The 27,936-nt window shown below is 42.1% G+C and overlaps 4 long non-coding RNA genes across 8 annotated transcripts; 1 reads left to right on the forward strand and 3 right to left on the reverse strand.

The window, feature by feature from the left end:
• Positions 1-743: 743 nt before the first annotated feature.
• Positions 744-5,626, reverse strand: LOC111270173 (uncharacterized). The gene is made up of 2 exons (XR_002686188.2): positions 3,966-5,626; positions 744-1,805 (listed from the first exon to the last, which is right to left on the reverse strand). It is a non-coding gene; the product is annotated as an uncharacterized LOC111270173 (long non-coding RNA).
• A 6,418-nt stretch (positions 5,627-12,044) lies between these two features.
• Positions 12,045-26,646, reverse strand: LOC111270171 (uncharacterized). 4 transcript variants are annotated; one of them, XR_015314874.1, is made up of 4 exons: positions 24,868-26,640; positions 17,628-17,810; positions 13,849-17,258; positions 12,045-12,638 (listed from the first exon to the last, which is right to left on the reverse strand). It is a non-coding gene; the product is annotated as an uncharacterized LOC111270171 (long non-coding RNA). The 4 variants fall into 4 exon arrangements; XR_002686186.2 differs by having other exon boundaries at positions 17,125-17,258; positions 24,868-26,601; XR_015314875.1 differs by lacking the exons at positions 13,849-17,258; positions 17,628-17,810 and having other exon boundaries at positions 24,868-25,242; positions 25,740-26,584.
• Positions 12,584-24,827, forward strand: LOC111270172 (uncharacterized). 2 transcript variants are annotated; one of them, XR_015314876.1, is made up of 3 exons: positions 12,584-12,676; positions 14,729-14,799; positions 18,530-24,827. It is a non-coding gene; the product is annotated as an uncharacterized LOC111270172 (long non-coding RNA). The 2 variants fall into 2 exon arrangements; XR_002686187.2 differs by lacking the exon at positions 12,584-12,676 and adding an exon at positions 12,685-13,029.
• Positions 26,647-27,317: 671 nt separating the features above from the next.
• Positions 27,318-27,832, reverse strand: LOC147752154 (uncharacterized). Its single transcript, XR_015314884.1, has 2 exons — positions 27,613-27,832; positions 27,318-27,469 (listed from the first exon to the last, which is right to left on the reverse strand). It is a non-coding gene; the product is annotated as an uncharacterized LOC147752154 (long non-coding RNA).
• Positions 27,833-27,936: the final 104 nt, after the last annotated feature.

Raw genomic sequence — 27,936 nt, forward strand, 5'->3', positions numbered from 1 at the left:
TGATCCCGTGCCCAATGAGCCAGAGTGGCGAAAATCCACGTTCCCGCTGTCTCATCTTCCACAACACATCCGTTTTTAACAATATTAACGTACAGTTTACGAAATTGACCATACGCCAGGCATATATAAGAACAAGTTAACTATAGTTTATAAACGTTCAGTATTAACTCTGCGCAGTTTTATCTGCCCAGTCTTTATGAGATAGTCACTCCACTGGATTATATATATCCGTGGTCAAACCTATGATGTTCAAACAGTCGGCAAAACACTCTGCTGGGTAGCGTTTGCGTAAGTATAAATCACCGTGCGATATTTACTTAGAGGAACGGCTGTGCTCCGTACTTGTATTATTGAGAGAAGCGTCGCTGAAATTTCACAGATGTATCTGTCTCAAAATGGACTAACTGTAGGTAGCGGATGCAGCCCAGCGGGAACTGATACCTAAATAGGAAATCTCTACTGTATTGGCTCAGGAGTGGTGAAACGATGCGACTGAGCCGGCACTTCGTTTCGTTTTGTTTGTTAGATAGAAGGACGGACCTTTCAAGGGTTTGCCGGTAAACCGTGAGAAGGCGTCTGCCATCTGCTCATATTCCATACTATTTCTCCTTGAGTTCTGGACTTGGACGAGAGCCAGGAGACAAGCAGCAGCAAACACGCGAGCTAGATTTTAGGCCTTCAGTTCCCTTTAGCGCAAGAAATATAGCACAGTCAGGGTTAAGTGTCAAAAATAAGAACCAGGGAAAACTGGAGATTTTTTTATTAAAGCAAAAATCTTTTCATGCTCTCATTGAACAAAGCTACATACAAAGTAAGGTAACAAAAATATTTAGACTGACATTTAAATATATATATGTAGTTTAATGTTTTTCAGTTTCACCTTTAGAACGCACCACTCTGTATCATACTGTGTAACACATGTTCCACACGCTAAACACACGTTTAGCATTCTATTATAAAAGTCATTAGGCCCCAGTTACAAATCCGCTTCGTATTGTAAGAATTTACGTAGCTCCTGCTACTTTAACAGACGAATAAGTGAAAACCTATTCAACTGTGAGAGATTCGCGATTTACGATAGGTGCCAAGCGACACCCACAAATCTCTATTGAGAATCTAAATAATTGACGCAGCTGAGACGTTTGCGCAACCTTAACACCAGCAACTATTGGCGTACATTTTTTTCTGTAATACAAAACAATGTATTTTATATGATTATGTGTTCAGTAAAATTAAATGATTCCAAGCCCCTCCTACAGACAACTTTGGGCTAGTTCGGTCTCCCTGCGTAAAGTCTTAACTTTTATTTCACTGCTTTATCACACAATAAACCGAGTCTCTAATATAATAAAGATATATATGTGGCTAAATGCAGTCACACATGAATAATTAAACAGACATGTATATGCCTATGAATTTGCCAGCTATCACTTTCCCTGTGTCTTCTCTCGGCCGATCCTTCGCTACATCGTACCCATCCATTCATTTGTCTATCTATTCATCCATCAATCAATCCATCCATCTGTCCATCTATCCTATCCAACACGGAGGCAATATGAATATCAAATATTCGAAGGAAGGCTGATTTGGCATCAGAGACATTTCATCCGTCATTTAACAGCTTTATGCTTCGAATTTCGTTGCAGGTCAGCACATTTTGTCGACCTAACACTGATGAATCCGAAGCGACAACGAAGAGCTTAAAAGTAATCACGATAAGTGAACGGGTTGGATATGGGATGTCACCAGGAGACGGTACGTAACAGACTCGCGAATCCCTCTGTGTGTGTACGTATGAATTTGACCTGAAACGTATCAAACAACTCATTTACGGCTCAGTACATAATCTATTTTTCTCGTTGCTTGTATTTGTTATACTGCATACTGAAAAACAAATCAGAAAGCGCATAATGCTGCACACTCAGAGTACAATTCACTCGCGACTACCGTCAGCCGAAGGAGATCATCCATTCAGCAAGAATCATGGAAATGAGATTGTGGAGAACGGCAACACCGCTGCTCTTTTTTTGCTGTCGCCGGGCGTTGCGGAGTCAAATGAAAGATTTAGGTCGTCGTCTAAAACATTACAAGCTCTATGCATGCCGTTTCTACTGCGGCCATTTTTAAAGGAACAAGTAACGCACAAAAAATTTGATGTGACGGTAACAAGAATATCTAAGGTGTCGTATTGTGCTGAAAATAGAAAGGAAGGTAGTTGCTGGCGCCGAGTAGGATAAGTTGTATTAAATCTTAGAAATCGTATAGGGTGCGGCCCCAAAACGGCGCTAGGACCTATTGACGGTGGCGGTCTTTTAGTTTTGATCTAGGCGCTTTGCTGCAGTTTTTCATTAACATCACCAGTCGCCTTTGACGGTCGTCGCTGAGAAGTGTGACGTTTTTTGACACACTCACATAACACGGCTCGTCTTGAACCTACTCGTTCGACTCATGGGATGCAAACTTGTGAAAGCGGGTGCATACAAGCGGACGGATGCTCAGACCGACGAATTGCGCAGAAGAAGACTCCGGAGCACTCTGGGTGGCGCTAAAAGGAGGATGAGAGCAAGCCCGTTCCCGGACAAAGGCTAGCTCGGGCAACGTAAGAATAGTCGGTCGTCTGAGTCTTCTAAAATGGGGTTCAAGCCCATTTGGCTCTGAATAGTCATCATAGCTAGCAAAAGGCAAGAGCCCTTCATGAGCCAGCAGCAGCAGCGAGGTCAGCCGTGAAGCATTCGAGCAGGCAAAAGAGCAAGTGACCGAACGCGCTTTTTCGCACTCCAGTCTAAGGGAAAAAAAATAGGGGACGTTTACTCTCCTGTTCTCGTAGAAAAAGAAAGAGGGCGTCACAGGACGGCTACCGCTCGAAAAAGAGTGCTATTATGCATCATCATCTGAGTTAACAGCATGAGTCCTGCAATAGGTGACTACCAAGAAGGCAGACCTTCAACGACCACTCGAAAGAATATAGGAAAAAAAACTTGAGTAGCTTAAAAAAGAGGACTTATATATGACCCACCGCTTCGTTTTCTGTTACCGCTGCCAGTGACCGTCATTGAACGCTACTCACACAAGTGGAAAATGGTAAACGCACACCAGATACCGTCTGTATCCATCAGTGTAGATCCCTAACAGTTGCTATTATAATAAGAGATTAACACAAATCATTGCGGAATCAACAGAAACACATTTTGATATAGTTTTCTACCTTAGAATATTATTTGCCTAAAACAAAATCTCTGATCAATGGATCTTTGCGATGAGAGTGTTTATGTCGGCAAAGGCAACAACGGTACATTCTTCGTTGAGCTGGAAAATCTACTGCAAAGTTAATCGCGAGATTGACTATTGAGTCTGACGCATTTGTAACGGTATTAGATGCAGAAATGCAAATAGTGAAGGCTTGTGGATTTCTACGATACCTCGAGATTTTTCAAGATTCAGTAATGTCTTACAGTGCTGCCATTGCTGTTACTGTTTTTTGTTACTGGAGGTACTTACAACAGATTACAAGCATACATGCACTATGTAATTCTTTGTAAGGTGCAATCACTAAGGTATCGTTGAGTTAAGCAACTAAGAACTAGTAAAACTTTGTCCTTTTCTGCTCAGCTTTCTATGAAAAAGGTGTCTTTAGCTCTGGCAGTCCTTACGTGGTTTCACCTTTGGGGTTGAATCAGCCAGTTATCATCACAACATGACGATTAACCGATCCGACTCTAAAAGAACTGCTATACAATTTATCGGGTGATAGTTACCTGTATTTGTAGTAAATAGAGACGTCTTGGAGAAATCACCGGAACGATAGAAATCATAGAATGCTATTAAACTCATTCGATGGAGTGTCCTCCCTTACAATTCGCACTGCGTGTCTATTCGTCTGGGTGTTTGTGGTAATACTTAGTAATAGTCTTTAAACTGAGCCTAGGGTGTATTTGGATTACTTAGCAAATTGCAAATTTACGTACGTTTATCTGCGTCACGCGTTTCTTATGGTGCAAACTAGTGTTCGGTCTGAACAAGTATGACCTATCACCTATAGTAATTACTTCAACACTTGAAAACCATAATGACTGTTACGCTAATTATAAATATACTACCATACTAGATGAAGGTTAATGCTATTGTACCAGCTACTGCAATTGCGTTGACGAGCAGAGGTCATCCGCTAAGGCTTGTAAATATGCGCTTGTTGGATAACTAACGTATTATCTAGAACAATTAGGTTCCAAAGCGGGCGAAGGCGATAAAGGATAGGCAACGGAAGGAACAAAAGCGTATGACTACATTCGTTGAAATTAACAGCACCGGACTAACAACCTGTACGACCGCTACCCGTCGTAGCCCATGCCAAGCAGATATCGATATCGTATTGCTGCCAGGACACACCCGTCTCTGGAAGGTGATGGTAGTAAGCGATTAGCAACCGCCTAGTTCATAATAATATGATGGTCTACCAGGTTACACGAAGTGAACTAAATTTGTCCTTTTAAATACAATTGCAAGGGATCTGTCTGAAATGACTTAGGTCTAGGCAACAACACATATACAACAGGGGCACCTAGGATCGCTACGCACGTTGAAATAGTGGCTTGTTCGTGATTGTCTGAAAGTAACTAGTAAGATACCCTGAAAAATTAACGACCTATTGTCGATAAGGTCTCTGATAGTTCTTCTACACTCTTCTTTGTGTTGCTTCGTCCATCAGAGGGGCAATGCAGAGTTTGTGTTGTTTCGCTTGGAATATGAAACGTATATGTTGATAGTCATATCATTCTGTTTAAATAAGCACTATGTCCTATCGGCCATATGGTCGAAAGCTGCAACAACAATAACGCAACGGTAGATAATTAACGGCAAAACTTGCAGCAATGCCTCAGACGCTGGCTACGGAAGCATTTCAACATAGCACAACAAGCCAACGCAAATTTGCCCCTTCCAGTAACTAAGGGATACAACAAAGAGTAAAAATGGCCGCGGGCGAAAGCCGATTGTGACGTCGCAGTTGCTGCTGCTAAGCGGCTCCTGTCTCCGTCGCCAGCAGCGGCTGTTTGGGGTGGCTAACACGATCCGTCAGAAGGGGTCTAGCTGCCACGAGGCGTCGTGGGAAAAAGCTAAAAGCGAAAGTCTAAGTCATCAGTAAAAAAAAAAAAATAATGTCTCTGTGTCCCTAAGGACACCCGAACCCGACGGCCAGCGCAGCCACCAAGAATAAAGGCAAAAGGCGCGCTGGGGCGAGAATAAACAGCGCCAAAAAACGTTGTCGTCCGCTATCCCAAAACTAACAAAAAACTTAACTAATAATGCTGAATTCTAGTTTCTATAGGATTTAGAAAATATGTCACAACGTGCGTCTACTGTAGAACGGATATCTAGCTTATACTAGATATATACCTTTTACGTACAGCTGCTTGCCTTGCATAGTGACTGTTACTATGTGATGCTGTACTTCTTCATGATATAGAAGTAACCAAGGCTATTGCTCAATAAACTACTGCTTCCTGCTATTTTTACTCATTTTGACAGTTTGGCTCCAAAACAATTCGACCTTTGATAAAAGAAGCTCGAATTATTGATCGGTTGTATGTTGATTAGGGCATGTACGTCCGTGCTCACGTCGTGAGCCTTAAAAGAAAAAACACTCCCGTTGTCGAAGAACATACTAACACAATCGAGCATAACAAATATGTATATATGTGTGTGCATGTATGCACAGTACGTTACAACGTGCCGTCCACTGTGACGGTTGGAATCGTATTCGAAGCCGTCAGAAGGGTGGCGGGAGATTAGCTCATTATTATAGAATGTATTTTAACGAATGTAGCATCAGTAGATGCAGCGGGATTTCGTCCCTGACCGCGTGATCGCCATTAGTTATCATCATCAGCTCCTTTAGCGCACAGATGTTCAGGACATTCATAAGACGGTTTGATAAGTGTGAGCTAGCAAAAGGGGCGAGTTCCCCTGACCTCTGCTGCGCTGCCATTCATCATTGACATTCGATGTTCAATGCCTAGCGTTCTTTAGCAGTAATAACAACGATACGACAAGCAATATACCCATATATAAAGCAACTCCCATAGCATAAGCGTCAATAACAACACCGTCCGCTAACTGCAACCCTTGGTGTTTCCATCAACCCTTGGTGTTTCCATCAACCATAATCAATAACGACGAAAGACGATCGCCATATGAATAGAAATAATGATTATACAATGCGTATAATGACACTCGTAAAGAAGACACGTAATGAAGTTACTGTAGTAACTTAATTTTGATGGCCACTTTCTGCTCCTGGTCTTTATGTCTCTCTTCTCGTGTGCGTTTGCGTCTAGAATATCTGACAGGACGATGACGCCAGGATCCTACTCGCTGCTGCTGTCGCCGTCGAAAAGAACGATCAATAATATCATAAAGAAGTAAAAAAAAAGCATGACGAACATATAGAACAACTATCCAGTAGAAGCAGCTTCAGTTCAAAATTGCTATGTCTTTGCCGTTCCGACGTCAATCTACCTGTAGAAGTACCTGTAGTATGCTCATCATAATAATAATAGTAGCCATCAGAGTACCTATGTATGCGCCAGTGCGGCGGTGACGCTGCGACCAACGGCGCTAACGCCACGTCGATCCGACGAGAAGGAGAACAGATTCGAATAGATTCACCTGTTTCGCTCTAAAGAAATTGTCGTTTGTCGCCGCCGACGTCTTCTTTAAAAATATACTATATAAAATATACTATATTACACACCAAAACTATATACATATAGTTTTGGTGATGGCGGTATTAGAAGAATAAGTTTGATGTATACCAAGCGATAAGCATCGTCGCATCTCTGCCGTATCTGTAGCTCAATTTCAATACGTAGCCGAATAGCGTTCCACTTTTCCCTCATCCCGCCATTCCGTCACACTATGTTGATTTCAATATAAACTGGCGGTGATGATAGTGATGATTTCACTTTACTCACTTACAATACTCTATATAGATGATAATCTAGATAAATATATAATATCTACGATGGTGATGGCAAGTATACAAGGTATCATCCTAGTATAATGACCGGGTCTCATCGTTTCTTCTCTATTCATTTTCCGGAAATCTTCAATAAGCACTTTTTTTTTGCAATAATCGAGTGGAGAAAAACCGAACCCCTGAGATAATCCATCGTCGTAAATAATAGCATATTTAATCTTCAACACCTTGTGAGACGTGTTGCCCTTCTTTGTTGTGCCTGCCTTTGCGCAACGTCAGCAGCGTCATTGTTGCCGTAGCCCTATGGGGTCAAGCATCTTTGTTGCTGACACGCCGCCCTCGTGTAACAAAACCTCACCATCTTTAACTCTACTTGACTTCGGACAACAGAAATCATTTCAAGCGAATCTGCCTGTATTTCTAACTCCGAAGACTCTAATTCCGAATCGAATGAAAACACAATATTTCTCTTAAAAATAAGTCTCATCAATTTTTTACTTTGGTGAAGGGAAGTGCACTACACAAAGCAAGCGGATGCTTTTTTTAAAAAAAAAAAAACACTATTTTCTAAATTGTAGATAATTTCGAAAATTGCTGTTGACAAAACATGGGCTCAATTAAATTGAGTCAAATCTATTCACCTTTGTTAGCTAGATCGCAAGGCTATTACACAACAGCACTTTGTACAACTATTGTCTTAGGGCAATTCTGTTAAGATAAAAAATAACATTTTGGAATAAATGGAAAATGCCGATAAGTTCACATGAGAACATTAAAAAGCACGCTATCTATCTCACTGGATTCTGATACAGATACACACTTGGTTCGTAAAAGTTCGAAGTGACACATAGGTAGAAACAACTTGTTAAAACATGGCGAGTTGAAAAGCTCAGTGTAATCGTTGCGTAGTTTAACATGGTACCAAATTCGTAGAGATCCACGCCGACTTCTGCAAATTTCCTCACCAATCACGAGACATTATATCCAAAAGCCCTTGGTGAACAAAAGTATCGAAGAAAGAAGGTAAATTAGCTGAACTTGTGCTGTGTGGTGGAGTCTGAGAACACGCTCAAGACATGCAGTTTGAGATACGAGGCAATCTTCGTTCCTCCAAGTGTGCAACAAGAGGGTCCACTTCTCTGATCTCTATGCCGTGGGCAGCCACTAGAACTTCTTTAATGCCCGACAGCTGGAGGGCGGTAGCGATTGATAGAAGATCGGGATTTCTGACGACAGAAATCGCTATCATTGACTTTCTGCACCCTTCAGTGACATGCGATGAAAATCGTCTACCGTTGAATGAAAGAAGTAATCCGAGATCGGAGAACTTGTATGCTCAGGGGCTTCACGATAGAGAATGCGTCTTGGGAAGCAGTCTGCTCTCTCTTTTTCAGACATCATCGCTCTCGTTTTTAGCAGATTCACAGTTAAGCCGAGTTCTAGTGAGATAACATTTAGTTTAGCTAACGTTTGCCGGACGTGGAAGCGTCTGATTACATAGATAAATATGTCGTGAACGTACGAAATTCTCCTCACAAGGTATTTGGATTCTCGAATTTTCGTCGCTAGATCCTTTAGTAGCGCGGAGAGCAGTAAAAGGTTAAGCGCCGTTTGACTAAGGACCCTTTGTTTGTATTATATCCAATTAAATATAATGCGGATGTCGAATACAATTATGATGATTATGTTGCGTATACATTGTTAGTTAGAGGAGACTTGCACACAGACCTAAATAAAGTGCGGTTTCTTTATGTGCAGATTGTAAAAGTGCCAAACACCGTGAATAAAGTTGCTACCTTATCTAGTTGGCGGGAGTCTAGTAGTTGTCTAACGTCTATCTATGTTTCTTGATGAGTCCAGTACGTCGTCAGTTAACTTGAGTCAGCAGCTATTCTAACGTTTGCTCGTCTATCGATAGGAACTGGAATGTGGCCTTTCGCGGCCCTAATGGCACTTCCCACTGTGTTTTAATCGATTATGAGAAATGAATAGTATTGCACTACCATTAGTTGCTAGACCTTTGTCTGTATTATTTTAATTATTCGTTTGTTGTTGTCAGGATCGGATAAAGTCCAGTGCATGCAGCCACCCACAAAGATATAACAACAGCTTAGTTAAACAGGTGAGATTCTTTGCATCATACGTGGCCTAACTGTTTCTTAAGCAAAACACGTAGAGTCCTAAATCCGTTTTCCTGAACGACCGAGTACATAATCAAATTTTACCAAATGGTAACTATAGCGATTCTATGGCGACAATCCATAAAACGCTCAATTTACTGACGATGACACGCGACCGTTAACCTCTGAAACGAAGGGAGCTTTAAATTTAGCTAAACGGATGTTTTGCCTGTTTTAGTATGCCTATCTGTTCGACGTTTTTCGAACGTGTTTTATATTACGCGGTGCATTCTCACGAAGTGACGAAACGCAAACAAACCGAAGCTATGTTCTTCATTGATAAAATCATAATTAGAATAATAGTATTGCGTTGATCTTATTCTCTATCGTTGCTTTAGCGAGGCTGCACAAACGTCTTTGCCCTAGACTACCTATACACACTGTATATAATATGCTCCAGACAACAACGTAGGTGAAGGAGTTCGACGACAAAAGGAATCGATTATTTGTGCTGGTACGAATATCGGCGTGCGTGCCTAATAAACCTAGGCACACCATTTACGTACATATCTGGAACTACTGCTGTCCCTACAAATGCCGTTTGTCTGAGGTCGCCGTTTGTTTTGTTTTGTAAAAGCGGCAGCTACAGTAATGGATGACGAGTGGTCGATAGACAGCAGTTTCTACCCATTTCATGTTGTAGCCTCCCTCACGAGACGTTTAACGGCGCATCATCACCAAAGCGGGTGTACGGTTTAGCCGGGCAGAATCTAAGAAAGGCCAACGAACAAATCAACGATTCTACCACAAATTGTACAGAATACAACACGCATACACTATATATATATATATATATATATATATGTTTCTACTATTCTAAATAGAAACAAATATTTCAACGAACATTGGCACACGTATAGTATTTTGTCCTTAATGCACGAGTAACATGTAAATAGTGATCGTAAAATATGCCATACTGTTCGGTGTCGTTGCAACGGACTAGCAGAGTAAAGATCCCTAAAATTTTAACGTTTTAAACGGCCAGAAGTCTTTAAAGACTAAATACCTGGACGCCTTTATTGACAACTGATATGTTTCCTCTAAAATGACTGTTATTTTCTGTAGAAAAATCGAAACTTCATATTAATTGCGGTGAAATAAATACGAAAGCGATATGTACATATCTAAACTAATGACTAAAACAATACTTCTAATACAATAATGACGGTGGCTTATATAATATATGGCGGACTGGAATATAACCAACATGCGGGCGCCCGATTTCACTTTGGCCAAGAACAGTGCCGCATCGTGTGAATAATCCGCTACGCTTTCGTAACAGCGAAGGCGTAACAGTAACTACGATATTTTGCTTGCCTTGGCGCTGCCTTGGCAAGATGTAGACACATATAGCGTTTTCGTGGCTTGTGATCTACGGCCTCCTGTTCCTGCAGCATGAGATCACACTGACAACAACAGAGAATAGGTGCCAAAAATACAGAGAAACGACGTGAAGAAGATCGAAAATAGCGGTCGCTAATCGCGCAGGAGTGGTCGGAAGTCGCATGATGGGATTACGTGAATAACCATTGCAGGCTGCTCGTTCTAAACTATCTATCTATTCATGATGGCCATTAGGCAGTAGCCGCAATTATAGTGTAGCCTCGTCATTCTAATTTCGAAGATGGGTCACGGCTATCGTGAAGTGAATACCTATGCCCGCAGGGGAAACGGCCAGGGCGAGAGGATGGAGACGACGTCAATTATAGTGCTTGCAATTGAGCCAAGCCACAGGAGCTGATGCACGGCGAATATCGCTTGAACGATTCGTACACGTTTGCAGAATTTACCCTTTTCAACGAACGCGAAGACGAAGCGCAGAGAAAGCGAGACGCGATGACGAAGCACACGGACGAACAGCTGCACAAAATGTCGATAAATGATTGACGGCGATTGATGACGAAGCATACGCACATAGGCATACTGCGTCATCTATTTGTCACTCCTACAAGTAGAAGTAAAACAACTGAGAGAGCTGAACGAAGAGTAAAAATTGAGCGGTTGTGGCGGGCTCTCATATTGATGACACTGCGACTAAAAAAGAACGGGACGAAGAAGCAAACGGGAAGGACCGAGAGAGGGAAGAGCTTCAGGTCGGCTCTGGCGCAGTGAGGCCATTTTAAGGCGGATGGGCGAGCGGCACCGAAACAAAAAACAACACCACGCCCTCTGCAAGCCGCAAGAAAAGTTTGTCGACGCTGGTAATGCTGAAGAAAAAAGGCAACGCTTTAACAAACCGACGACGCTCTGTTCCACTTTGGAATATTACCACTACCGGTGCTTTTGTTGCTGTAGCATAGACAGCGCAAGTGAGCAGAGCGTTCCTCGGCGCTAAATTCGTGGCAATAGTCTGACGCCTGCTGAAAATACATGAAGATATGTAAAATGACTTAATTAAAATGCCGCTTGAAGGACATCGTGGAAGAGCGGAGGAAATAAAATGATGTACAAAGCGAAACACTCTGCTTGAAAAACATGTCGCACGATGAAATATGTGCGAAGCATTTGAGGTCGAATAGAGTGAGGTTATGATTGCCTTTTGCTGAAGAGGATGATAACAACTAATAAGGGGACTTTTTGAAGGCATGTAACGCACTCAATACAGTAAACTACTCTGCCATCTTGTGTATTCTTTTATGGAACATGCTCAATGTACGCAACTGTCAAATGCACAGACATACTGGAATTTGGATAGAAGTAGCTAAGAAGCTTCGGGGATGCCACATTGGGTTCTGATCAATTCCGAGCAACAGAAAGCCTTTATACTGCAGAAGGAACGGAGTCTATTATAATACGATTCGCATTACTACATTGGGAGATCTAGTCCGTAGATCCAACTATTTTCAAGCGTTCTCGTTCCAAAAAAACAGTTACTGAATAAAAACAACAGGTTCTTTCTCATCTGGTCGTAATATTGCTACTAACAGTTACTTATACTATACCAAAATAAACACACTATATTGTCGACGATGGTGTTACTTGTTAGGTTTCTATGATGAGAGAAAAATCACGAGCAGCAAAAGCTGAGATATCGCTGTTCTCGCTTTCAAAATTCTGCAGATAGTGCCTTTGCCTGCCTTCCAGGTTGTCCCCTTTCGTTAGCTCTGCCGTTTCTTGTCCTATTGCTTTCCCATTCTTATCTTTCGTGTCGCTCATACTCCGTGGCCTTTATTTTCACTTTCTTTGCAGACTTTCCTACCTCTGCGTTCGCATGAAAGAAGTTGCGGACTGATATGTTGATCTAAAACGGCGAGGCAGATCATACGCAAGCCATTACTCGCAGTTTTCTACCTCCAGCAGTTTCCCTCATGATACGCGAGTAGAGTTCAAAAAAACAAGCGAAAGAGCTGCTTGCTCCCGACGGACGGACGAACATCTGAATAGCGAGACACTCCTTGCTACACGTCAGTCGATTGGCTGATTGTAGTTCTGCTGTTGCGGGTCGGTGAACAAATCTAAGTTCAGTAGGCTGAGCACAGCGTAAACTAGCGAGACCAGATACAAACACGAAGACAGAGGCCAGGTTAGCATACAGATGATCATGGAAAAAAAAACAGGAACGGAGCTTATAGAGATAGAAAAACAGGGACAACAGACATGCTATATGGAAAAGTTCTGGCTTTTTGCACCCATACCAATCTTTTCTGCTTCTACTTAGTCTCCTCGCTTTTTACTTTTTCCCCTCACTCGTCCTGATATACTGACTCACGCACCTAGCAAAAGCAGGTGTCGTTTAGGTGTTCCTTTGCACGGTACAACAACAACAACAACAACAGTAGAAGGAACTGTTTGCCCTCAAGGGTAACGCCTGCGCTTGTCGAGTAATCTGAACTAGGATCCGCACCAACATAACACCAGGAAATATACACTAAACAGGTGCGCCTTATCAAAAGTTGTATCGCTTATATACCTAAAGTATTTAAATGTCTAATTAATTGAATCACAGAGAGGTTCATTTTTTCAATTGAATACACCGCAGTAATTAGATGTAAGGTATTGGGTACTGGTTCAAGAGGTTTCAGTATCTTTGAGTGACATTTTCGAGGTTCCTTAGCATATCATTTAATTTTTACATCTACACACTGCTTCCGATCTAGGTAAGTATCGCCCGCTCACACCTTCTAAAAAGGCAGATAGACACACCTTCATAGGGGCATTGAATTTATCAGGTCATAACGATTGTCAATTACCATTGAAGTGTGTTATACTGCTGCTGCCGCTGCCGTCGTCGCTTAGGTGTTATTATTGTTGTTATTATTATATGTACGTAGACACGCACAGACAGACATATATCATCAAGAGGTAGAAAGGGTTACACGTAACAACCATCTGACCATCATCGAAATCTAATTCTAATCATCTATATAATATGGCGGTTAGCTAAAGACGCTGCCATAAGCGGAGGCGGTGACTCGCAAATCACAGATCCAACACACAAACGAGGGGAAGAGACGGTACTATGCTTCTCCTGCTGTTAGTGTCATATTGGCGTCAGAGAAACCTTTGGGAGGAAACGGATTAACAAGTTACATGATCGCTTCTCTGGCTTTCTTTACCAGCTTCGCGCACCCCCGCCCATCATCATCGAGTGTTTTCCGCTATTATTTCTTCTGCTGTTTCTATGAGCGATAGCCTCATAATCGATAATTTGGAAATGATGATGTGTGTAAAACACAGGCCCTCCCATTCTGTCACCTTCCCGATTCATTCCGCCGCACCGGTTGTTGCTGGCCTTAAAGCGGCGACCGGCCTGATCCTGATTGCGTCCGTAGCAGTCACGCTGATGATAATAATGAGGACAACGGCGATGACGACAGTGATGATGACGGTGATGCTAATGCTGATGATGATGACGAGGAGGGACATAGGATGCTGAATCCACAGTCGCTATCATCGGCAAGAAAAGGCCTGGAAAGAGGCGACAGAAGGGTCGATTGTCGACGCCGACATCACAAACCGCTAATGCCATCAGTCGCTGCTGCAGCAGCATCAGCATCAACGACGCTAGCTATACTACCCACACAAATAGTAGAAGTTTGTCTGTTATTCTGTTGGCGACGAGAGAACCGGTTTCGGCCGTTGCCTTGATTGAACAGCGGACTTCACCGCTGAAATCATCACCGATCACAATGAAAACTCATCTATACGATCCGTACTGCATTCTACACAAAGGATGAGTCGCTAACATCGAACGAATTTCGTTGACGTCACTGGGCCTCGAACATAACATTACAGCTATCTGGCGCCCCATAGGAGGCCAGTGAATAACTATCTTTATTTACGTGTTAGAAGAAGAACAGATCGAACTAATATTGTTTGTAAAGGTAGCAATTCTAGTTACTTCTAATATGGTCTCCACATAGCAGGTTGAACACGCTCCTGCTATCTTAGTACCTTTTATTTATCCACAGGAACGATATGATCATCTAAAAGCTGTGGATATTCTCTCCCTATATACATATTTTTTTTTTATATCATGTGCGTGTGTTCAATAGACTACAACACCATTAAAGTAGATGCGTATGGCTGCCCAAATTAATCGAATCGCTTAGTGAGGTGTTGATTTTCTTTTTAGCTGCGTCGCGTAGAACGAGATGTTCATTGATAAGTTCTGTCAAAGTTCAGCGTTCAGGAAGCTCTCTTTCGGTACGCATTAAATTCGATTATATTAAATTAAACCAAATAACCTATATGCATTTGTGATGAAATTTCATAAATTTTCTATGCTGCACTCGAAAGTTAAGGCTGAATATAAGGCAACGACAATTACATAAGATAGTAATTATAATTAAGTTTCCGTTATACAACTAAGCTAAGAACTACGTCTATATGAGTGTACCTTGATGAACCTTGCGTATCTATTCGCGTGTCTGTGTTTATACGAATTTCCGCTTATATATATGCATATATGAGTATTATTTAGACGGTTCAAAATGAGGTAAGTATATTTTGTATAATTCAAAAAATTCCGCAGACCTGCTGGACAGTCGCTATCGATTAACATGTAAATTATTCCTGAATTTATACAGAATTTTTGTATTTTTCTTTCATGAACCTTGAAACATTGATATTCCACACGTGTTCGTGAGATGATCGCTCTCAAAGCATGTTCTATAATGTCGCTTCCAATGTTATAATAAGAACAAACGCATACATCTCTTGAGCCTTGCGCAAACGTTTCAAGATAGTGCGCGATTCTCTTGCCAATAGGTAGTTGTAGTTGCAGAAGTCGTCATGAAGGCCACTAATAAAGCCAGATCCTCGTAGCGAAAAACAGGGTCTCTGCAGGACCACTCAGCACAACCGGTGTAACGGCTAATTCCGTAATTATCATTATGCGTCGCGTTATGCCAGCCGCGCTGAGTTTATATGTAGATTTTTTGTATGTATAATATACAGACGAAGCGCACCAGTGTGCGACGACGAAAACAAGGAACGAAGATAACGAGAAAATAGCGAAAGCAAGGAGGAGCTGGCTGCTTTCAGCTGCATAACGGTACTATTTCTGCGACGTTTTGTCATCCTCACCATCAGCTTCACGACTGTTGTTGTCTTAAGGGGGTTATCAGCATGGCCAGATCTGCCTCATGCCGACGCAGACGGCGGCGTTTGGTCGCTCCGAACGAAAGCGATTGAGCTGCTTGATCGCGCGCTCTGCCAGACAGCGTTGTACCAGACTAGTCTAGAAACAGAGTCGTCAAGCAAAGAAAAAATAAAGGCTGCTACTTTTGCACGCGTGGAACAACAGCAGAAAAAGATCAGAAGAGGAACACGGGGGAGAAAGACGTCACCGAAATGCAGAGTCATCATCATTGAGTTTTCACTATAATATCTCATCATTTTTCGTTCATTTTCTGATATCAGAGTAGCGTCGTGGTGCTTCTGCGCACTGTTTTGACATTGTCCGCCATTTTGAGCTTGGCAGAAGCGTCCCGACTGTCAGGTATGTCTGCTGCACGCACACACGGGGTTCGTACTACTCGATTCGGTGGCACGAGCAACAACCGTGAGTGGGCCTGGCGGTGGAATTAGCGTCAATAGAGAAGAGTCAGTAGCTGCGCAACAAGAAGATTGGCCTGCTGCGGTGTGGTCATAGCTGCGCCCGAGATAGCAAAGTCGGCCGACCAGAAAAGTCTATTTAAACATTCAAACAACGCATCTTTTCTCCATACTTGCAAAGAAAACATCCTTGCAAACAGGACAGCAGCACAGCGGAAATCAAGAGTAAAAGTATTATATTTGGCGTTGATTGTTACTGCTAAATCGGGAGACGGCTTCAGAATATTCGAGGATTGACGTTTATGACGGTGGTGGTGATGATGATGATGTTCGGTTACCACCACCTTCACGGGTGTCGATCTATGTTGCTGCTGCTGCTGCATTTCTTAACTTGTTGACCGAACCCAAAAAACTTGCGCGCGCCAAAACCAAAACAGAAGCAGCGTGCTGGTGGCAGAAACGGAGAGATCAATGGACCGACACAGGAATTAGTTAACGAACGAAGTAAGCCTGTTGGCTTGATCAAGTGGCGCAACGGTTGATGAAGAGTGTTTAGCCCGTCATCGTCATTTTTAAGATATGTGTGTTGACAAACGATACTGAAGAAAAACGAACTCCAAATAAATTAACTCTTTGACACTAATGTATACCCTATGACTCTACGGTTTTTCACGAAGGCTGCTCTACCCTGGTAAGATGCGCTTACTCAGTCATAGATTTTTATTACATGAGTATCATCAGCACTTTTTTTTATGTCTTTTTTATGTCCAAAAGACCGACTTTTGTGGTGTTTTTCACGGTTCAACATTCACAGTACACGACGTTTATTGGAAAAGCGGCCATGTCGAAAAATGGTTAATTTATTGTGTTATATAACATATTAGGCGCGTTAAGTTACAGCTAAATTTGGTGTTCATAACGATGATATGAGATGATGATTGAGCTCATAATTCAGGTTCCTTATCGACCTACCAGTAAGTCAATAGGAAAACCGACACGGACGTCTCGTCAGCTAGGTGGGCAGAACGGGCCAGGATACATAGGATGCGCTCACTGACCTCGCGCTGCGATCTCATCCTCGATCCTCCCTAGCGAACTATGACTTTCTGCAAGTCATTGATAGACAAAAAAAAAAGAGACGGCATACTCGTGTGAGGCATTTCTGAAAGGTTTTCAGAACACAATAGCACTGAAGTCCACGCCCATGGAAAGGACAGTACCGCTATGTCCGTACCTATGTACGTGTGCGTTATTTCTAATGCTATCTCTGAAACAACATCAATGTTTGTAGTCAATGCTCCAGTTAGCAAGACCTTGATCGCATCTGGATGTTCATCATTCAAAGAGAACCCTAGTCAGAGCGAACTGGTGAGTGTACGACGCCGTGGATACATATTTCCACGTAGCTATTCGAACAAAATAACGTCCTCATAGTTCATAGCACTAGCAGAATCTTTTTATTCAGGATAATATACAAATAGGTCTCCTTGTCATTCGAGACAGTGCGTATGACTCTCGTCTAGTTGAATGTGTTCAGCTTCTCTCCGGTCCGGACGAATGGCGCATTTGTCGGCGTCAGACAGAAACACGATGCGATGGTTGGCGAATCGGACTCGTCGCGGATTGTCCTACAGATAGCCCATCGCCTGAAAGGACGACTATTGAGAAGAAGTTGGTAAGCGGTGGGGGCGGAATAAAGGAACAATGTGTTTGGGGGAACTCCAGAAGCCAGTGCGTGTGCGTTGAAACACAACGTGGGACAAAAAAGGGGGTACGTGGTTGTGAAAGGATTCACAAAGGCATTTAGAATTGTCGTGCACACCGCTATTGAGTATGACAAAAGTGATATAGCAAAAAAAAGTTCGCTTGGTGGGCCAACCTGCCAGTCGTGTAACAGCTGTCTTGATCGAGCCTCGCTCTGACTATGGCAAGGATAGATCGACTCGTTAGCGCTCGCACAGAAGACACCGCCAGTGAGGCCAACCATTAGACAACTGCCACCGAACAACCATCGTTGGATTCAAGCTGCAGGAAACGACTTCTCTTCTTTCCTTCTCAATCGTCCTCAGCTCTTCCTTTCCCCCAGTATAGTTCCCCTTTTTATTTGAATGGGTGGCCGCTTACAGTTCTCGTCACTCGGTCACATTGCGCTACCGGCATTAGCAGCTATTCCAGCAGACCTCGGAGCAATTGCCAATAGGCAAGACAGCGGCCACCACAGACGTTACTGGATTTGTTAGGGGGATTCAGTTGCTCTCTCAAACGTTTTCTTTCTCTTCCTCTCTCTCTCTCTCACCATTCCTCCTCTGCTTCTTCCCTGACTTCCTTCATTTATTCATTTATCCATTCATCTTTCTTTTTTTTTTTTATCTACCAGCTTCCAGTTGTCCAGTAACCGGAATCTGCACGGTACTCCTCGCTAGTTTCACACTCATAATAATGAGCAGGAGCAGCAGCGCCACTATCAGCCGATCAGTTATTATTAACAAAGCGCAGAACTTCATACAAGCACACGCGCTACCGTCGAGCAACAGTGAAGAACGAGGTCGATGAAAGCAATAAAAACCCTCTCAAAGGGCCCAGTTATACCAACCACATTGCTACTATCCCTCCAATCCTTCTCTTCAGTCTATGAGTGAACCTGGGTGTATTTCGATTCTGTGCGAAAGAAACGTTTGATTTGGTCAATTTGATCTCCGAATACAATAACAAAAAGCTCGGTTGATTTACTGTACCCAAATTCACACAAATATTAGTCTGATATGTGATGTCTGTCTGATATAGTGTCTAACGGCAGTTCGGCCAACGGAAAGATGGTTGCCTCCAATCGATACGAGTATACCCCGGCTTTTTGGAATAACGTAGCTGTCGCAATATGCTACACCTTTCTTGATTCAACTATTAATTTAAAAGTAAATAAAAAAAAATATTGTTGCATTGAAATGTTTGTATTCAACAACAATTATATATATAACGTCTTAGTTATTAAGGAGGATAGTGAAATCGAATTGAAAACGATTGCCATGTAGGTCAATGACACTGCGTCTTTATTCTGAAACCTAAGTATCTAGTGGGTCGAGATTACTTCTATACACGATTATTTCAAATTCCATGAATTGAATTGAGTGATTTTACACTTGTTCGCGAGGATTTGTTCAGGGACGAATCCGGTTCAGGGAATAGTCAATATGGCAAGAAAAGACTCTGTTGATCTGAGTATCACAGAGCTACCGTGCCTTCGGTAAGGTAATGGCCGTTGTGATAATTCTAAGCCTTTTATCAACTATAAATTTGACCAGAGTTCAACTTTGAAGCCGACTGCACCGCTTCTCGGACAGGCGCTATCTTCATAAACGGAACAGCAGAGTACATTCGCTATAGTCGTCATCATTCTAAGTGCTCATGAAAGACCGTAGAGCACCGCAGAATATTTACGCTGTCATCCTGGTTGTCCCTACAATTGATTTCTGCACGATTTTAATCACACGTTAGCCCGCCCCAGCAAGCTTAATTTGCCCAGTACATGGAAAACATTATCGGAAAACATTATCAGCCGATGCTTGCCTAGGGGCGCTTGCGTAACTAGATTCGTTTGGCGTAACTTACGACTCTGCATAGTTTAATATCAGTTTTATCGATCACTTTACAAATACAATGTTTCAGGCCGTAAACAGTTTTAGGCGCTGTTTGACACACTGTCCTTCGCATAGCCACTAGGGAAAATTGATAGGAACTTAATCACGGTACCCGGGAGTGCATTCAATGTTATCGCCATGTAACAAGATCAGCCGGCCTGAAAGCATGGTTCTGAGCATATTGATTTTTCTTTGAGAAACCATAGGCTGCTTGCATCAAGAGCGCCCATATGGGTCCGCAAAAAGGTTTGCAGCATCTCATGATAGAGTTTGCCATCGACTGCTATTGCCACTTTTGACAGTGAAGAGTGTCGCCGTACTCTGCGCAACACTTGCAGGGTGTCACGGTATGTGACCCGCATTTCGATAGTAAGTTCTTATGAAAAAAACAGTTCTATGTGTAGCGCTTGATAGTCTGTTCCACAACCATTTTTTCGTACAGAAATATAAAAAAGAAACGAAATAAAAGACTAGCATTTGGCCCACCCTGTATGTTATAGATGCTAAACTGATGCAACAATTGGAAAAATCACCGTGTTCAATATTTGTTATGTAGCATGCCACGAGTTATCTCGCTAATCCTGTCTTACAAAACACTCTTGTCTGCTACATACGAATGCTAAGTTGTCTTTTCGAATCGATGAAGTCATTGGACTGTGGGGACAAATAGGGTTGACACACCTAATATATAATATATTCAAAATGTAATGGTCATTACACTACAGACGCAAATAATAGCTGGAGGTAGTGATTGTAGCGGTAACTAGGGCAGTGAAGTTCTTCTGAAGTGTCTTTGAAAACTTGTGACAAAAGCTGCACATTTGAAAAGACAGCAGATCCAGTGAAAACCCCATTGCAGTCTGTTGTTAGGCGGCAGCTATAGAAGCAACGAAGCAATGATAAGAACAGTCAAGTTAACACCTATCCATCGGTCGAAGTCGATCGTCTATTTCTGAAGAAATAGATCATTATCGAAGACAAGTATCATCAGCGTTAACATCAGCAATGTGTACACGAACGTCCGCGTGACTTTGGTCATCATTTCCAACAGCAGCGGCATCTGCATCTGTATCTGATGATGCCTATTAGACCACGGAAGGATTTATCGTGTCCAATGTATTACGAGAACGTACGGTCAGACACATTTAGTGGCCTAGTTGTGTGGACTGGCCGGCTGGCAATGTCCAGTTTTCCTACGGTAGAACTCAGATGATCAGCAGCAGTGCCCAAAGCAACCGCAGCGTCGACGTCACGATTGGCCAACGGCGGAATTTAGCAGAACGGTAATTCTGTTGCCGTTGTGATCAAAAGATACACACACTAATAGTGTAATAATTCATTAGAACAGACGGTAGAATACGGCAGAGTCTCAGAAAACGCTTCTACAATATCCCAAAGCTTAGCATCAACAACCAGATGGATACATGTATAATGAATGATTGCTCTCTCCATCAAAAATCAAGGCATTTCACTAACTAAAATGTAAATATTGATAATAATATTCTTTTATTAGCGGTAAGCGCGTTTTACAATCGATAAATTGTTATTGCATTGTCGATAGCCGATACTTCGCGTTTTTACAGCTTGAAATCTTTATAATTGTTTCGCAAATGCTAGAAATGAATACAAACAAAAATTGTTACCGTATTATTTCATTGATCAAAAACAACTCATATTATTACACTTTTATTTTATATCTTAAACAATATCCATTGATTTTTAGAATTTAAAAGAGCTAAATAAGGCATGCCCTTGGTAAGCCTGATTATATCGAATAAGGTTATTATTTTTGCAGCAATACTTCCCGTTTCTCTTAAATACGCTAAACTAAATTGATCCACACTTTTTATTGTACATAGTAAAACGTACGATGTGATTCTTTATCTTCTCAAGAAGACAGTTCCAACACGAATGTAATCCAACATTTTTCAGACTGTTGATGCGAAAAGCAACAATCGTTATTACTGGAAACGTCCGACAATCACCCAGCAACGCTTTGACCCATTACAGATATATAACTGAGTATTTTTTCGTGATGCGCACGGCGTACATACATTATCTTTACGTTCTTAGCTTGATCGTGCTGACTAATCAGAAAAAACGTATTTGACGCATTCGCTTACGTATTGACTCGTCAGTGTAAACACTCATTTTCATTGCAACAGTGAAGGTTCTTAGAATGTTAAAAGGCATTATCTTTTAGCCTTAGGACCTATCGTCATATATTTAGATAAGTTAGCTATATAATTATATGAGTATATGTTCGTATAACAGCATGCGCACACACGGAGTGTTTGTTAAATCTCATTTGTTGCACACTAGAGGACATTTTTAATTCTTGCTTAACTAGAATTATATTATTTGCACGTGTATTGGACCTTATGGACGGACCCAGTTTTTTTTCCATCTATTTGCGGCGAATAGTGTATTGGATAAGGCACTCTAAAATTTCATAACTTTATGGAAGATGATTCCCGCGTTGCTTAAAATGTCAGTCTTTCGATCTAGTGTTACTTCGAGCATCTTACCCTTTTCACAGATCTTTATTAGAAACATAATTTTTCTAATGCGAGGCTTACATAGACACGGTTCTCGCCAGATACAATTGTAATTATTTAGGGCTGTTTTTTTACTGTCGTGCTGACTCATAGGCTTGAGGTCCCAAGTGTGACGAGACACAATAATCGATAGTGGGGGAAGTTTTGTTTGACCTCAACGATCTTACTAACCTACCATTCACAAGCGTGAGATCATTTATGGTAGATGATAACTTTTTAATAGGACTGTACCTCTGGTTTTGTTTGGCTGGTTTTGTCAACGTACCTATTTTGAGTAAATCAACAAAATAGCAGGTAGATGAGTATATAATAGTCCAGGAATATGCAACTACACGTCTTCCATTCAAGGCTGAATAAGTAATGAGTGCAACCATAATACTTTGGCAGAACATATTAATTTTTCTTTTAGAAAAGGCTCGGGATTTTTTCTGAGTCAGTGGAAAACCTTTTTCTTCGATTTATAGTTGTTAGTTACTTTGTGGGTTTGTGGGAGGTTAGGCACGCGCCGTAGACAAGTGCGCTGAAAAATCAAATGCCCTCTGTTATCGAAACAGGCAACTTCAGCATACGGGAGACGGAAAGATTATAGAGATAAATAGATAGAACGAGAGTAGAAGAGACCCGAGTTGTCAAATAGAAACACAATCCATAACACCTGCTCACCCAATTAGAAACCCTGAGACAGATTGTCAGAGTCACCCAACAGCTAACAAAGTAGATGCCTTGCTGCCGAGGATCCAAACAAACATCCCTTCGACAGCTCATCAGGTTGCCTCACAGGGCTCTGCTAGCGACCCTATTTCGATCTGGTTCTGGTGAAAAATATACGACGAACGGTATGAAGCCTTATGTTCGTCTACGACTGACCATCTAAACCTGCAAAGAAGTTATATCGTTGATATAGCTTCTTTAATCTTAATAGATCGTCGTCGTCGTTGCCGCCGCCGCCGCTGCTACCGGCATAGAAGCCAAAAAAAACAGAACAATGGAATTCCATGAGTGAGTATAATGAGAAAAGCAAACTTTTCTCTTTGTCGATTGGAAGATTCTTAGGGTTTTGTTGATGGTGATATTTAGGACAACAGTACACTCCTTCAGGCAGAAACGGACATCTGCAGAACGGTACCTTTAGACGAGGGCATTTCAGGCATAGATTATGCTGTTCAACAAAAAATTGATCATAGCGAACGGCCCCTTCAACCGTCCATAATTTATTAATAAAGACCCAAACACTGAGCCAAACAGCACACTCCTGGTATCTGCAATTATAGTAAGCAGACATTTCCTATCAACTGAAGTCTGATTAAAAGAAAGCAGAGCCTTTAGTCGCATGCAACAATTTTAGCGGCGCATGGCTAGAAACTTAAAGCTGCCCCATCCCCCCAGTCTAAGTGGGTACAGAAGCGTGCTGGGCCCTAGCTCATTCAGTATAGTTTTCTCGCTGAGGTATAAAGGGTATTATTATCTGATGTGATGCCTGTAAAATAGCGATGACCACAGACGGTATATTCGGACATCCCTTTAGATGCCCCACGAGTGCAGGCTGGGCAGCGAGACATATAGCGCTAAATGCAAATTATGTGATCGGAGAACAGTACAGGCGGAGCAAAAATGTTTTCGACACCTGAGTTAAGTGGTTTGACATTAAATAGAGGGAGGAAGGAAGCCGTATGCGGTGTGGCTACACTATTATGGTCTTAAGACAAATGAAACGCAACCGCATTTCATGCAGATTGACCCATTCTACCGCCCGCCAAGACAGGCTTCTTTTCAGAGTAAACTACAGGTATATCCGAACACTCCACCATCTATAAAGCTGACGCCAAAGTGAGGAAAGTTCAATAATAAAAGAGATCTATTCACATTGATGCAGTAAAATCTAAAGCATTTGACCCTTTACTAACGGATGTTACTATAAAAACGTGTTAAAGAGCTTTAAAGACGCATGATTTACACTGTGCAGGAAGATTGCTGCAGCGTCCATTTTAGACGCGATCAAGTAAATCTGCAAAGTTAAAGCCACCAAGTTCACTTGTAGGCTTGACACTTGAAAAACAGAAAACGAGTATATTTTAAAATGACATGAGACCCACACAGTTCGTACTACGGGCTGCTGTTTCAACTGACCCAACACGCCAGACCCGCAGAATATCTTCTTGGCAGAGTGCGGTGGAACTTCTAGAATGGAGAAACGCTACTTAGCGTCCTCCCTACCAGAACGCTGTTCACTGCCATTGATTACATGGATCATACATGGGCATTTTGAAGTCTAATTTGCTGTGACACTTAGAAATTATGCACATATTGTAACTTTCTCCTGTAAGTACTAAAGAAGCCGCCCAAAGAATGGTAAATAAGTACAGTAAGCCTAGATCTCGTAAAGGCCAAGAAACGGCTCTATATTTTTGTTATGTGGATATTTTAAATGACCCCCTTATAATCTTATAAACGGGTTCGATTATAAATGAAACGCATGAATATATTACTGATTTCTACGTATGTACATAACAACATTAGCATACCTGATCTCGGAAGTGTCTACCTTTTGTGTCTACGCTGCCCTTGTCTGTGATTCCTTTGTTCCTGTTCAAAGCTGCGTTATGTTGCCGATGCGCAGTGCAGCTCCAGTGTGTCCAACTACGCTAAGAAGCTGACGATCTCGATTTGTTGTTCCTTTTTGTTGTTGTACTTCCTACTGGTACAGCAGCAGCAGCAGCAGCAGCAGCAACAGCAGGTTGACAGCTGATGCTGCTGTAACTGCCGCACGAAAAAGGCGGCAGTAGGGCAAAAGTTATTTGTGCGCGGGGGCTACTCACTCTTTTTTTATGTTGTGCTTACGCCTCTCACAGCCAACTTTGGCCAGACCCCATCGCGTGATCGTCACGTTCAGATCTCACCTAAAAGGCACTCTATTTTATTTGACAGCGCCAAACACAATGATGATGATAATGGTGGCGATAATGATATGTTTAAAATATCAGTTGATGGGAGAATAGCAAGTTCAATAGCACTCAGACGTCCATTAAGCTTTGTTCCGTATTCTAGGCTACATACACACAGATCGGACAGACATACACGTGTAAACAAAAAAAGTTAACCACTAAACAAATCCTTGCTCGATGTTGTTTGCGTTTTTAGCACTAATAAATACGTTCAAGTTTACACCGAATATCACCACAAAGTCGGTATATGCTGACAACGATTATGTTACTACCACATCACCCGATTCTGACTCAGGACATTGGTTTTCCGTTGCCCTTGTTGTTATTGCACATACTGAGAAACATCCTCACTAAGCTGGATTTGAATCAAATACTTATCGGATATCGGCGAAAGCTTCGCCTTTCGCTTTGCTATTCGTCCAGTTCTATTATTCGTAAGACGTTATAGACACCTCGATTCTACTGGTGGTAGGTCTGATGGAGATGTCCTTTTTTGGCCCGGTCTCATCCGTGCGACTACACGCCCTCAACGAATAGAACACGCACTATATAGACACGAATATTACGATAATCCAGCGATACCAGTGAACTGTCGCTAGCAGCGCGCGGAGAAGAGCACATTTGAATACGACTATTTTTATATGACGTATATATGTATATACATATACACACACACTTGCACCATTCAGAGGCGATCACATGCACGATAACGCTACGGTCGACGACAACTATTACTACAGATACCACTACGACTTGCACATATTGTTGTAATTTAGTCTATTGCAGCAAGTGGATAGCGTTTCTCATGATTAAAATCATGTGTACACTGTGCATGTATAGTTGGCTGGCTTTTGATATGTACTCACGCGGACGCGTGCTAACTGTCTAGTTTAATCTTCTATTAGATATGCTAGTAAGTAATGATACGGTATGACTAGCAGCGCACGGCGGCCACCATTAGCCGCGGTGACTGACAATCGACGACAAGGCACCCTCTGTGCTCACGGGCCGGCGCACTACTACTGGCCGCTCTTCGCTTACAACGACGGCGGCAAGACCTCCGGTGCTGCTTCTATTACCACAACAACAACAGCAGCGACAACAATTCCACCTCATCTAGCTTCTTTCGCTGTTGTCGTCTGCACCGATGCTGCTGCCACCAGCGCTCGTTCCACGCTCGTCTGCTCGTTGCAGCCGCGGCGGCAACTGATCTCTGCTCACTGTCCTCACTAAACAGCCAACAAACGTAAGTCACCGTTAGTGGTCGCGATGGTGGCAGTGGTAGCAACAAACGCTGCAGGCTTTAGAATGGTGTGTTATCCTTCCCGCCTGATTCTGCTGTTACGAGCGGACCGCTCGGCGGAAAGGAGACACTGGATGGGTGAGAGTGAGCCAAAGCAGCGAACAGAATGAGTAGCAGCCCAACCAGGCAGGCCGCCAGCCAACAGAACCCACATACGAAAGTGAGAGGGAGGCCTGGATGAGACACAAACGTTTCTGGATACCTATCAGTGGAGTGGGTCATGTTTGGTGTGGGAGAGTGGGCAAGGGAAAGAAAGGCTACTGGACGGTTTACCGCGAGGGAGGTACGATGGTACGCGGCCCCAGAAAAAGAACAATGAATCTAGAATGGACTGGAATTAGCCAAAATCTTATGCACGATCTTAGTAATATTGCTATGATAGTTGGTGATTCGAAACGTATGGAGGAAAAAGCCCCATTAGCAACACATAATAATCAAAACAACACGGTAAACGACTAGATGAACTCTTTCCACGCTCGAGGGAAAGGGATACATGCAACAGGATTTTTTAAATGAGTTTTGTTAATACTATACCCGCTCCATAATGCAAAAATGCTTTGAAGACAAATTGTGGCTTTATTCAAATGATACACTTGATAAAATATGCACTCAGTCGTTGAGTTGATATGAAAATGATCTTGTGTAGAAAAGGAAAATAGAGTTTAATATTATCAAAACAACTTATTTGGCGTAATAATCAATACAGTATATGAATGCAAAGTAATGCTTATCGAGCAACCAAAAACAGTATACTTTATTTCATAAACTGTCTCCTTGAAAACAGAATACTACGATCTTCAAGTTATATGTTTGCCGAGAGATAAGCAGGGTATTCCTGGGGTCTTACAGCATACAACAGGAAGCTGGAATGAATAAGAACTGGAAAAAAAGAGACATCAAGGTAAAAACAACAAGTCAGAGTCTAATTTGAAGCTAATTTTAATAGACGTATCGCCAATCTACATTTAGGTAACCGGGCAATTACTGTCATGCACAATCAGGGCAGATATAAATACAAGTACCTCGAATCTCTTACTGTCCTTCCCAGTCCGGTACAAATCGACACAAGTTTAGTGAGGTCACCATAGCCGGCCACGAAATTTGCCTGTAAGATACTTAGTTTTGGGGGAAATATGGTAGGGGAATTCCTAAACTCTAAAAGTAATACATTTCTACTCGCCGTGACAAGTTCATTGCTCCGTTCTGGAAAGGTCTGGCTTTCCTTTGCTACCAGTAAGAGCTATGAATGCATGCCTCTTACGAGAAACAGCTCGCCAAAGCTTTTCCTGATTCGAACTCATTACCTTGTGTGTATATATATATATATATATATATATATATATATA

The sequence above is a fragment of the Varroa jacobsoni genome, unplaced genomic scaffold (genome assembly GCF_002532875.2).
Source record: "Varroa jacobsoni isolate VJ856 unplaced genomic scaffold, vjacob_1.0 scaffold_1451, whole genome shotgun sequence".
Taxonomy (NCBI): Eukaryota; Metazoa; Arthropoda; class Arachnida; order Mesostigmata; family Varroidae; genus Varroa; species Varroa jacobsoni.